This window comes from Equus quagga, chromosome 2 (genome assembly GCF_021613505.1).
Source record: "Equus quagga isolate Etosha38 chromosome 2, UCLA_HA_Equagga_1.0, whole genome shotgun sequence".
NCBI lineage: Eukaryota > Metazoa > Chordata > Mammalia > Perissodactyla > Equidae > Equus > Equus quagga.
In genome coordinates this window covers 86590595-86602878 of record NC_060268.1, presented here as the reverse complement: position 1 = coordinate 86602878, position 12284 = coordinate 86590595, and positions in this window count along the sequence as shown.

Sequence of the window (12284 nt, the reverse complement as noted above, 5' to 3'; positions counted from 1 at the left end):
GACCTAACTTGAGTTACATCATCGGGGCTGAGCTAGTATGGGTGAATCACATGAAGATCTTTCTGTTCCGTGTCTGCATTTGACAATTGGCTGTTCATAGACCTATCCTAGTTTTCGTAGTTGGGTATTTGCATTACTTTATTAATTTACGATTCTTATTTCCAGAAACCTAAGGACATTTTTTTCATTTAATTTATTCCATCAACAAAACTTTATGGTGTGGATACCCGGCTCCAGGGGCTATATTAAGCCTGATTGGCAATTAGGCTTCACCTTGTGTGTCAACCCTAATTGTTGATTGGATGGTGTTGAAAAGCATTCTGAATTCCTCCCCAGGTTCCGCTGGAAAGGAAGTCATGATCAATTAGGCATGTCTGCCGTGGACACAGGAGGAGAGTGTGGGGCCCCATGTGCAAGATATTCACCACCCTGTGCTAGAAACTGGAGATATAAAGATAATTAGCACTTATTCCAGCAGAAGAGAGAGCCAAAAAGTCAGGAAGTCATGTGATACGTTGTACGATATTGGTTTATAGAAAGTTCTATTGAAACACAGAGGAGGAAGCAATTGATACAGCCTGCAGAGTGGCGGCCATGGTGGTGGGGCATCAGGGGAATATGAAGAAATTGTCGCAAAGGTAATATTTCAAGAGGATCAGGAAGGAATTCTAGGACGTCAGCAGAAAATGAGGAAGAGCATTCTTTGTGTGTGCGTGTTTTCATACTTTGATATGTTACTGTCAAAGTAAATGGAATTGATTAGTGCTATCAGTAAAGTTTACATACATTAAAAAGCATTACACCTAATATAAACGATACAATCTGATATCTATTTATGAGAAATTCAAAGCACCTTGCAAATTCTGGCTCATTTTCCCTTTCTTTTTTGTTTTATTTCATTATAATGCTCTTCTTTTGCTAAAGTGATGAGGTATATATATAGAAACTGAGAACACTGACAAGCTGAGAGCACAGACTGGCACATAGCACGTAATACATATTGGCTGAATCAATGAATGAGCGTATTCATAGTCATATTCATATATTTAGCATAGATAAATACCATATACATACGTACCTTATATACACTTCTACAAGCAACTTGTAAATTTGTATCGTACATATTTTCTACATCATAAATATTCTTTAACATAGTTTGTACTTCCCATATCACTGTAGCTAATGAACAAGCAATAACTGGCTACATGACTTGCCTGTTCCTAGGTGGTCTCAATCCTTTGCTGTTGAAATGTCTGTTATGAACCTTATGTTCATAAGTTCTTTTTTTCTATATTTCCAGAATTGGTCTTGCTGGATCAAAAGGCATGGACAGTTGAGTTCTGGATCCACATGCCAATCTGTGGAGTCTCATTTTGAGGTGGGATTGGTTTTTCTTGTTATCTTGCCTGGTAAGGGGTATGCTCTTAGTTTTGGGGAGGCACAGAACACACAGGAACAGATGAAGGACCTCCACTCAGCCACTGAGTGTCCTAGGGCCAGGGACTCGGGGTGTGAACCTCAGGGCCATGGGACGAGTGACACGCAAGTAGGGGGGGTGGGGGAGAATGTGGCATTGGGTTGGACTGAAGATGGTAAGCCGCTGTGCTCATCCAGAAGTGGTTTTGAGATTGTGACGAGTTCCAAACATCTGGGACTACTGAAAAGAGCATGATGTGGGTCGCAGCAGAATACCTGGGTTCCGATGCTGCCCTTTCACTGACCAACACTGTGACCCTGAGCAGGCGACAATGTCTGTGAGCCTCAGTGTCCTCTCTGTAAAATGGGGGTAATGATGCCTGTGTGGGAGAAGATTCCTTCCGAACACTGTGCCCTGCCTGTCTGGGTGTAAGTCCCGGTCACCTTTCTGTCTTAGTCCATTCTGGCCGCTACTAAAAAATATCGTAGAGGGGCCGGCCCGGTGGCGCAGCAGTTAAGTTCGCACATTCCGCTTCTCAGCAGCCCGGGGTTCGCTGGTTCGGATCCTGGGTGCAGACATGGCACCGCTTGGCATGCCATGCTGTGGTAGGCGTCCCACATATAAAGTAGAGGAAGATGGGCACGGATGTTAGCTCAGGGCCAGGCTTCCTCAGCAAAAAGAGGAGGACTGGCAGTAGTTAGCTCAGGGGTAATCTTCCTCAAAAAAAAAAAAAAAAAGAAAGAAGAAAAAAAATACCATAGACTCGGTGGTTTATAAACAAAAGAAATTTATTTCTCAGGTTCTGGAGGCCGGACATCTAAGAGCAGGGTTCCAGCATGGCTGGGTTCTGATAAGGGCCTTCTTCTGGGTTACAGACTGCCAACTTCTTGCTGTGCCCTCACATGGTGGAAGGGGCTAGGGAGCTCTGTGGGCTCTTTTTTATAAGGGCACTAATCCTATTCATGAGGGCTCCACTCTCATGACCTAATGACCTCCCAAAGGCCCCACCTCCTAATACCATCATATTGGGCATTAGAGTTTCAACATACGAATTTTGGGAGGACACAAACATTCAGACCATAGTGCTTCCTAAAGAAGATCCACTTCCCAATTCTGTAGTTTGAAGATGAGTTTTGAGCCTGAATTCTCTATGTATTATAATTCCGTTAGTTGCAGATCCAAGCATCTCAGAAGAGATGCCAAAGATTCTGGGCCCAGATGCCCCCCCGCCCTGACCCCATGAGAGAAGAGATGTTTCTCCACCTCCTTTGGGTGTCCTGACAAGCCCTTGAGGAGCAGGGTGTGGGGAGGGCAACAGGCCTGGCCAGTGTCCTCGTGGGCAGCTCCGGGGCTGCAGGTGAACAGTGCCAATTGACCTCCCATGAGTGCCAGCGTGGTTGTGAAGCCTGGAGACTTGCTGATTAAACTGGAAAACTGCTATTCTTAGTGGCAAGCTGTCATCCAGCCCTTTTGAAAAAGGAGAGAAACCACTCAGCGAGGATCTAAAAATACTTAGGGATTGACAAGCAGCTCTGGTCAGGACTTGGGCCTGGAGCCTGGTTTGGGGGGTGTACTGAGTAGGGAAAGGCACAGTCCATCTGTGGGACCTTGCAGGAGCAGAGAGCCCGTGACTTCACCAAACAAACAAGCAAACACGTTTTCTGAATCGATGGCCCTTTAATTATTATTTATTATAATTAAAATAAATTTGTAAAGTATCTTATAGTAAGAATAATAATGATAAAAGCTACTTATAGAGTATTTCCAATATGGTGGATGCTGTGCAAAGATATCGCGTGCATTATTTGTCTGAGTCCCACAAAATCTCTGTGGGGTGGTGGGTAGTGTTATTATTGCCACTTACACGTGAGGGATCTGGGTTTTAGAGACGAGGAATTTGGGTGACTCTGGTTAGCCTGAAGACAGTCTAATATGGAGGATGGTCTGGAACTGGCCTTCGATTTCCATCTCCTCTTTTGTGGCTGTGGGTTGCTTGATGTGGTTTTCCTAATTGTTCACAAGCTGCGCCCTTTCAACATCTCCAGGGAAAATCTTGGTTGCTGAACCTCTTAGGAGAAAAGGTCAGTGGTGACTTGACTTTGGGTCTTTTTGCGGAATTTATGCCTCATGGTCAGTTGAGCACGTGGTGTGGTTTAGTGAGGCCTGTTTCAATTTGCCCCGAGACGACACTCCTCTTCTGCTGGCCAGGAAGAAAGAGGAAAATATCAGCTGTGCTGCTTGGGGACTGGCTCAGTGCCGGAAGGCACCTTTCCCTGGGGCTATGTTATAGGCTTTATCTTTATTCAAGCCAATTAGTTTTCCTCTCTTGCCCGCTGGGACCCTAGTATGGTTGAGGCCTCAAAGACTTTGGAACTATACCAACATGGGTTCCTTTCTATCTATAAGAGGCTCCATGTGACACGGCCCCTAGGTAGGTGTGTTTATTTCTGTCCTGTATTTCTCCTTCAGAGGTCCTGGAGAGGGACGGAAGATGATGGGTAGATGGATCTCGGGCTGCCATCTTGAACTGAGAGCCTGTATCTCCCAATTCAATTTATGTTTTCTTGGTTCTGATATTTTTTACTTACAGTTTCTGTTTTATGGCTCTCTTGTGGCCAACTCAAATTCTGTGTGTTAGGGGCTGGGCACGAATTAATAAACAAATACCACAAATATACACACATATACAAGTGGTTACAACGATTTCTTAGTCCGACAAAACTGCCTGCCACCTCAGCGCTCTGTTTCCAGCAGGGAAAGGGAGGGAGGAGGGGAGGGAGGGAGGGAGGAGGGGAGGGAGGGAGGGAGGAAGAGAGGGAGAAATATTTCGCTAATGCTGATGACAGCACTAAGTCAAAGTTTCAGTCTCAGTGTCTCAGTATGAGCAAGAGCCAAAGAGATGACATAAAACAAGATGGAGCAATTGAAGTGGCAGATGGCTTCCTTTTGGACCGCCTCCTGCCCTGCTGTATTTCTGCCTTGTCCTAGTGTGTGGACAGAGCCCTTGTTGACAGTGGCTTTAGCTGGTTCACTCTGTAATGTTTTGGATTACCTTTTATCTAGAGTATACTGACTTAACAAGCCCAAAGTAACCAATGGTCACTCTCCGCAAATCAGCCCAGAGGAATTCTTGATCAGCTCCTTTCCTCAGTGGGGACCCCTCAGCAGACCCTGAACAAGGCGGGACCAGTTAGAGACAACCCCTGTCAGGGAGGAGCTGGAGCTGAGCAGAGTGGGCGTGGTTCCCTTGGGTCCAGCTGCCACACACACCACAGGGCAGCCTCTCTGGAGCGCACGTTTCTCTCTGAATTTCGACATCTGCGAATGCCTCCTTGCATAAGCTCTCGCGTGCTCTGACCCCTTGCTTCTCAGAACTGTTTATAAAGTGCCTGCCTCAGAGGCGGGCCCTGGGCAATGGCTTACAGAAGAAGACAAAATCTAGGCTAGCTTGTTCTTCTAGAAAGAAGAGAGGGGCACAGCGCAGAAGGCCAAAAGCAGCTCTCTGAAGTGTTAGCTAAAAGAAGCGAACTACAGATATCTTTCATAATGCCCAGATGTGTCAGCAGTCATAAAAAATGGCCGTTTCTGGGTGACTTTTAGGGTTTCTTCCCCAAGAAGTAGGAGAAAAATCTCCAAAATAAAAAATAATTTAGTCAAATAGTTTGTGCATCTACTGACCTCTTTCTTATAGCAACCTATAGGTCCCAAACATGAAAAGCACAGATTAATTCAGGGCATTTAGGTGACTTGCAGACTTTGGAATAATTGGAAACATCCACCAAATGGTCATCTGTTACTCAGCATATCTGTTCTCTTAGCATCCTCAAGTGCCTTCTGTGGAGAAACATAAGATAAGGCCAAGGGGGTAGAAATGTGTAAGCCAGTGATGACTGATACTTCTTATCACATCGCTGGTTCCGTTTTTTTCCTTAGTCCTTTTGTTTTATTCAAATGCCCAAACTGTGTTCCTTTTTTCATTAAGCTTTCTGCTTCTTGCCCGTCCCTTCTTTTCTGTTCTCTTACTTCCATCTGAGAAGACATTTAAAATCAGACTGAAACGTTTTGGAGAAAGTTTGTTTATACTTGGCAAGTTGCTGCTTCCTACGTCTAAGACAAAGAAAAGAGGCTTTGAAATGTCATAAAATGTCCGAGAAGGTTTCCTGGATGTCAAGTAGCTGTTTCCTCACACGGTGTGAATGAGTTAAGTGTAGAAGAATCAGAAATATACAGATTAAATTTCACTTAAAACCCACACATGTCGGCAAAATATGCCTGGGGCCAAACCTGATTTGGGTTTAAAAAAGAATTCAGACAAGTTGCGTGAAGATGGAAAAGCCCACAGGCAAATGGGTGTATCTGCTCATTCTTCACCAAGACGCTGGGGGTCGCATGTCCCTCCTGGGATGAGCAAGTCCAGGCTCTGTTAAAAAGGGAATTGTCTAGAAACACAGACCAGGAGGACTTGGAGACACCAGTGCTGGCCCTGTTCTCTCAAACACTGCAAAGGAGAGGGAGCCTGTGTCTGGGAACATTCTGGTCACATTGGCAGGGCTAGCTCTAGGGCAGAAGTATTCTTCCAAGTGTCCAGCCTGGTGACAGTAAATGGTTGAGGAATAGAGCCAGTCCTCGTTGTTGTTATTCTAGGATCTCAGAGAATTCTTCTGGTGACCCCAACATCTGTGTGGAGCCCAAGCCAGGAGCCTGGCAGTGGGCCTCCTTGCCTCTCTCTCCCGCCCCTCTCCCATCCCAGCAGCTGGTCCTGGGAATCATCCTTGTCCCTGCCGCCCTCATTGCCCCTCCTCCAGCTCGGGACCCCATCGTCTCTCATCAGAGGGCAGGTCTCCCACCACCAACCTCTCTTGCCTCCCATACATTTTCCACAAGGCACATGGTGTGAGCTTCCTAGAGCTCACGGCAGCTTCTAGTATCACCGATCCGGGCCACTTCAGGAGTTGCTTAAATTTCTGCTTGCAAATTCCTGACGCGATGTGAATGGACCTTCATGGTCTGGCCTCTTCCAGCTTTTATATCTCTGGATGACCTGTGCCTCCCTCCCACTCCCCCAATATGCTCCAGTCATCTTTAACTACTTTTAGCCACTCATTAGCTGGGGAATCTTGGGGAAGTCAGTTAACCTTCCTGCGCCTCAGTTTCCTCATTTGTAAAGTGGCGATAATAGCAGCACCCTGCACAGAATAGTTGAGGATAAAATAAGTTAAGATAGGCACCGTGTTCTATCAGAGCCGGGTGCTGACTGTGCCACCTTCTCTTGCCTCTTTGTATGCACAAACTTTGTACCTTGAACTTGCTCTCACTTTCTCTGGCTCACTCCTCTTCACCCTTGAGGTCTCAGCGAAACTGTCCATTCCATGATAGCTAATTATCACCCAGAAACCCCCAGCTGGACCAGGGTCCCCTGCAATGAGGGTTTGTAGAGTAGTGATCATGAGAGCCCAGGCCATGTCCATGTTGTGTCATAATCGTCTGGTTCCCAGTCGACAGCAGACCGAAAGCTCTTTGAGGGCAGGGGCTGTTTCTCAGGAATCTGAGGCCTCTTGGTAAATAAATATTTGCTGATATAAAGAAAAAGCAAAACCAGCACCTGGGGAGAGACAGTGCCAGCTTCCAGGTGGATGCTTGTAGACTCTGGGAGGCTCATATTTCTTTTCACAAATGCATAAATGGTTATTCTCTTCTAATGAGCCAAAGCAGAAACAAATGTGCCAAGCTGGCATTTGGCAAAAGCCATTTCACCATCCGAAGATGTTCCTGGTTCTGGAACTCGGAATGACCTTACGCTTTAAAATGTCATTGCGAAGTTGCCCTTTTGGTTCTTGCCCCTTACCCCTGTCCCTGCCCATTTCCTGCCTCAGCTGGTGTTCCTCCGGCGCACTCCAACTTCGGCTAGAGTGCCATGGCTCCCTGCTCTCTGAGTAGCCCCAAGTTTCTCCTGGGCCCTGAGAACAGCTGGGAAGACGTGCCCTGCCTTTAGGTCTCATGTGGTTGTGACCGGACACGGGTGATGTCCTGGCAGGAGGCATTTCTGCTGCCCGGGGCCAGCTGTGGCAGCATTTGACATGGCTGAGGGATTCCGTCACTCCAGTTGGCCACGGCTCATTAAAATGCGTGGGTTTGCTGCAGATGATCTTCCCAGATCTGTGCTGCTCATAGGGTTGTGGAAGCACATTATGGCGGGTCTTTTCCAACGTGTCTGATTTGTCATGGTCACATGACTTGGAGAGGGGAGGAGGACATGTGGTGCCGAGAGGCAAAAGTTTGCACCTGGAACCTCCTTCTGGGAACATATAATCTGCAAACCTCTCCTCATCCTGTAGGAATGAAAAGAAAAAACCCCAGTTTTCCATTTTTGCATGTTACAAAAAAATTGAATTTAAGAATTTTTAAACAAGTTTTCCCCATCCAATAAGCGATGCATGCTGTTTAATTTACTTTAAATAAGTTATGTAAGAAAAGCATGACTTGTCAACAAATACATTCACAAATTACATAGTTTATCGTATTTGGTTGAGAAACATAATTTTAAAATGCAGTTGGAAATTTAATTGTGTGTTAGCCCATTGTAAATAGGCAGAACCCGCTTTCGTGACCTCACGTTCGGAATTCCTGCCTTTCGACTTAAAAAATCAACTGGTTGATTGCTGTGAATCTTGAGTTTTATTTCTAAGTGTTGTTGTAGAAGAGGAGAATAGGTCATTTGCCATTATTTCTCCAAAATATCCCATCGCTGGATGGATATGTTCATTTCCAGTAAAGGAAGAGGCAAACTGGATGGAATTCTTATTGAGCTTTTCTCTCTGTAACATTGGCTTCTGAAATATGGGGGTAGCTTGAAGGGCTACTCAAGCCTTTGACTAGATAAATGAAATTTAGAGATTAGGATCAGAAAATCTCTGGGTGAACTGGCAGAATTATCCTTTTTAAGCTCCTTTTGTGGAAGGCATCTTCTAAGATGGTTCCTTCCCCTTGAGTGTGGGCTGGACCTAGTGACTTGCTTCTAACGAAGAAATTGATGGGAAATCCCTTCCAAGGTTCCGTTATAAAGGACTATGACTTCTGTTTTGCTGTCTCTTTCTTCCTCTCTTTTCCCACTTGCTTACTCTGCTGGAGTGAGCTGCCATGTTGTAAGGACGTCTCCACACTCACCCTCTGGGGCAGCCGCCAGCCAATAGCTGGTGAGGAACTGAGGCCCTCAGTCCAAGATCCGGTAAGAGGCTGAATTCTGCCAAGAAGCACAGAGCGAGCTTGGACGTGGATCCCTCCCCAGGTGAGCCTTCAGGTGACTGCAGCCTTGGCCAACACTTTGATTGCAGCCTGTGAGACATCTTGAGCTGGAGGACCCCGCTAAGCTGTGCCCGGATTCCTGACTCACAAAAAGAATGGGAGATAATAAGTGTTTTTGTTTTGATCGACTAAGGTTCGGGGTAATTTGTTATGCTGCAATCGATACTTAATACACCTTGTTACTTCCTTGATGGATTTCAAAAGCACCGTTTCTTATTTTTTTTGTCTTTAACCAGTGGGTATACATTAAAGGGTATTTGGGTCTAAATGGCATAGTATCGGAAATACAGGAAGTTCATTCAGAACCAGCCTGGCAGGTTGCACGGACAGCTGAGCAGGAAATCACCTGAGAGTCTGAATCATGTGTGTGCTCATCTGCCATCTCAAATCACACCACAAACACACCAAGAGGCTCTTGCACAGCTTTATTTCAAAGAGCAAACATGTTAATGTCCTTGGTTGATTTAAGGAGATGCCATTGCCGCCTTTCCTGATGTGAACCTGGGTGACGGCTCAGGGGGAAAAAAGAGCATCCAGCTAGCAGCCAGGAAAAGGGAGAGCATGGAGGATCCTATGGGAGGGTTTGCTAGGCCAGCACTGGCCGTGACAGATGTCCCCTCTGCTCACATTCGATGGGCCAGAATCAGTCACGTGGCCACAACACACTGCAAAGGAAGCTGGGAAATGTAGACTAGCGCTGTGCCCAGAAGGTGGAGGGGACAGATTTTGGCAAGACATAGCAATGTCTGTCAAAGTGATTAACAATTAATTCCATTACCTGAACTTTAATTGAGCACCCATGTCACGCAGGGACCATACAAAGCATTACAGAACTAAACGAGGTGGAAAAGTTTTTGTCCTCAAAAACATCACAGTCTAGTGGCCTGGAAGGAAAGTCTTAGGCCAGCTTCCACCATCCCCATGTGAAAAACAGTTGCAGCTACAGAGTGTTCTGTTCGTGGGCTGGAGAGTACAAGTTAATCCTGGGAGGTTTTATCCCCAAAGCCAGGGGGCCACAAAACCACTCCTCTCAAGACTTTCTTTATTAGAAATTATGTACACGACAAAACCTCTCCTTCCCCTGGTGGGATGCCTGTGACTGTGAGCTTCCAGGTGGCATGTGTGGGAACCGATTTGGCCAGCGTTCCAAAACTCCGGCAACCTCTACTTGTGGGAGTAACATTCTCCAAGGTAGTTTTCAGTGTTTCTGCCAAGAATTGGGAAATCAGAATGTAAACTGGAACAAGCTCTTTGGAAAAATAATTTGAGACTATAAACTAAAGTTGAAAATATGCGTAGGCTGTCACCCAGCAGTGTCCTCCTGGCTGCATGCCTTGGGGAATCTTTCGTTCACACACACCAGTACAAGAATGTTCATTGCAGCACTGTCTGTAATAGCAACAAACTGGCAACAGTATGAACGTCCATGAATGGTAGAATAAATTATGGTATAGCCACGCGATGGAATATTATACAGTAGTGAACATGAGTAAATTACAGCCTCGTGCATCAATAGGAATGAATCTCAAAAATATAATGTTGAGTGCAAAGTGCAAGTCATATAGGAATATAAAAGGATGATTTCACTTATATAAAGTTCAAAAACATGCCCAACTAAACAATATGATTGCTTAGGGATATGTGGGTAGTGCTGGTGGTTCATGTTAGCACTGTCTTAGTCTCTGGTGGGGCATGGGAGTGGCATGGAGAGATCAAGTCTCCATTCCTCCATCTCTCTGCCACTTTTGATCTTTTGCCTTCAGAAAAATGAACTGCCTTGGCCTTACCGCCCCTCCTGGCAACTCCTGCATTATAGCACAGTCTAAGCCAAAGCGGGGAGGGAGGGAGAGAGAGAAAGAGAGAGAGCAAGCCTGAGCGCACGAGAGATGAGTGTGTGGAGGGTAATACGGTTTGAGAAAGGAAGAGAGACCCAGGTTTCCTGGCCCCACCTATGTGTTAAAAAACTGCATATGTGGACTGGACATTTATTGAGCAATTACTATGTCACTCTCACCGTGCAAAGCAGTTCCTCATATTTCATCTCATTTCATCCTCACAGCAGCCCCACAAGTGCCATCTAGTTGTTCCCATTTTACAGATTAGAAATGTAAAGCTCAGGGAGGTTAAGAGGTTTACCCAAGATCATTGTGGGGGAGATGGGAACTGGTGTTGAGCCTCGAAACGTATGGGTGCCGAAGTCCAGGGAATATACTTGTAAAAATCTGGTGGGAAATAACTTCATCGAAACCACTGCCCCTATGGACACTGCCATCTCAGCCTGGCATCCCCCTTCCCCATTTCACTGTAGTTTTTTGCTCCAGGGTGCACCAGCTGGAGGACGAATAAAGCTGCACTAGCAGCCTTCTCTCTGCCCTGGCTCCGGAGGCCCCGCCTCGGAGCAGGTGGCTTGGTGCTTGCAGATGTGGTTGAGCTTGGACATCTGGCAAACATTAGTTGGTGGGCAGAGCATGCTATTACACAGCCCTAATGAAATTCAGGGCTGCTGCATTTTAATAAGCCATCCAAGGAAGCAAGATTCCTGGCATTTTGTTGGCAGTCAGGGCCTGGAAGAAATAGAAAAATTTCTGTCATCGTGATGGATTAGGTTATTTTCATCTTGTGCAGAGTTACTCACAGTTGAAAGGTTGGACAAGATAGCTCTTGATTAAATGAACATCGTGTCTGATTAGTACATAAATTACGTAGTGGAGCAGCAGAAAAATCAGAGCGTGCTTTTATTAGCTCAGTCCCCGTAATGGTTTAACTCAGATTGAGGAGCTTTCCCACCTTTGCAGGTATGGCAATAGCTATGCGGTTGAAACTTTTCCCTGAAGGAATATTCTGGTTGGAGACTGAGTTTTGGTGATGGGCATTAGCTGCTTTGGTTATTGCCATCTTCATCCTTGAAGTTGTACTGCATAGTTTTGTGCTTATTAATCCATTAGTTCTGTGCCCTGCCACACCTACACCCAGGGTCTTATTTGTATGTCTTATTGTTTATTTACTTGGCCTGTGAGCCTGTGGTTGCCTTCCTCCTCCTCATCCATCCTTCCTATGTTCATGGACATTTATGAAATGTACAGTTTTCTCTTTCCTCCCAGTCAATAAGCTAGCTAATTGAAGCAGGCCGGACGACACAGTCAGATGGAGCCCATTGCATTCTTTCTCCTGGGAATCTGAATTTAGGACAGAATGGTAGTAAATAATGCAGTTCAATAAATATTCTTGACTCTGTTTCTGAACACATAGTAGGACTGTACTTCCTGGCTCCATTGTGGTTGGATGGAGCCTTTGAATAGTACTAAGCCAGGAATTGTGAGCGGAAGTGGCATGGGTTATTTCAGGGACACACAAGACCCTCAAAATCTTTTTCCTTTTGGCGTGGCTGCCTGCTGGGACTGCATAGCAGCCCTGATGAGTAGACCCCTCGCCAACACTTCATGAATACAAAATAAGTGAGAAACAAAACTTTACTTTTTTAGAGCCACTGAGATGGGATTGTTTGTTACTGAGACATAATCTAGTTTATACTGACTGATACGCAGGGAGAGAGGAAAAAAATGTG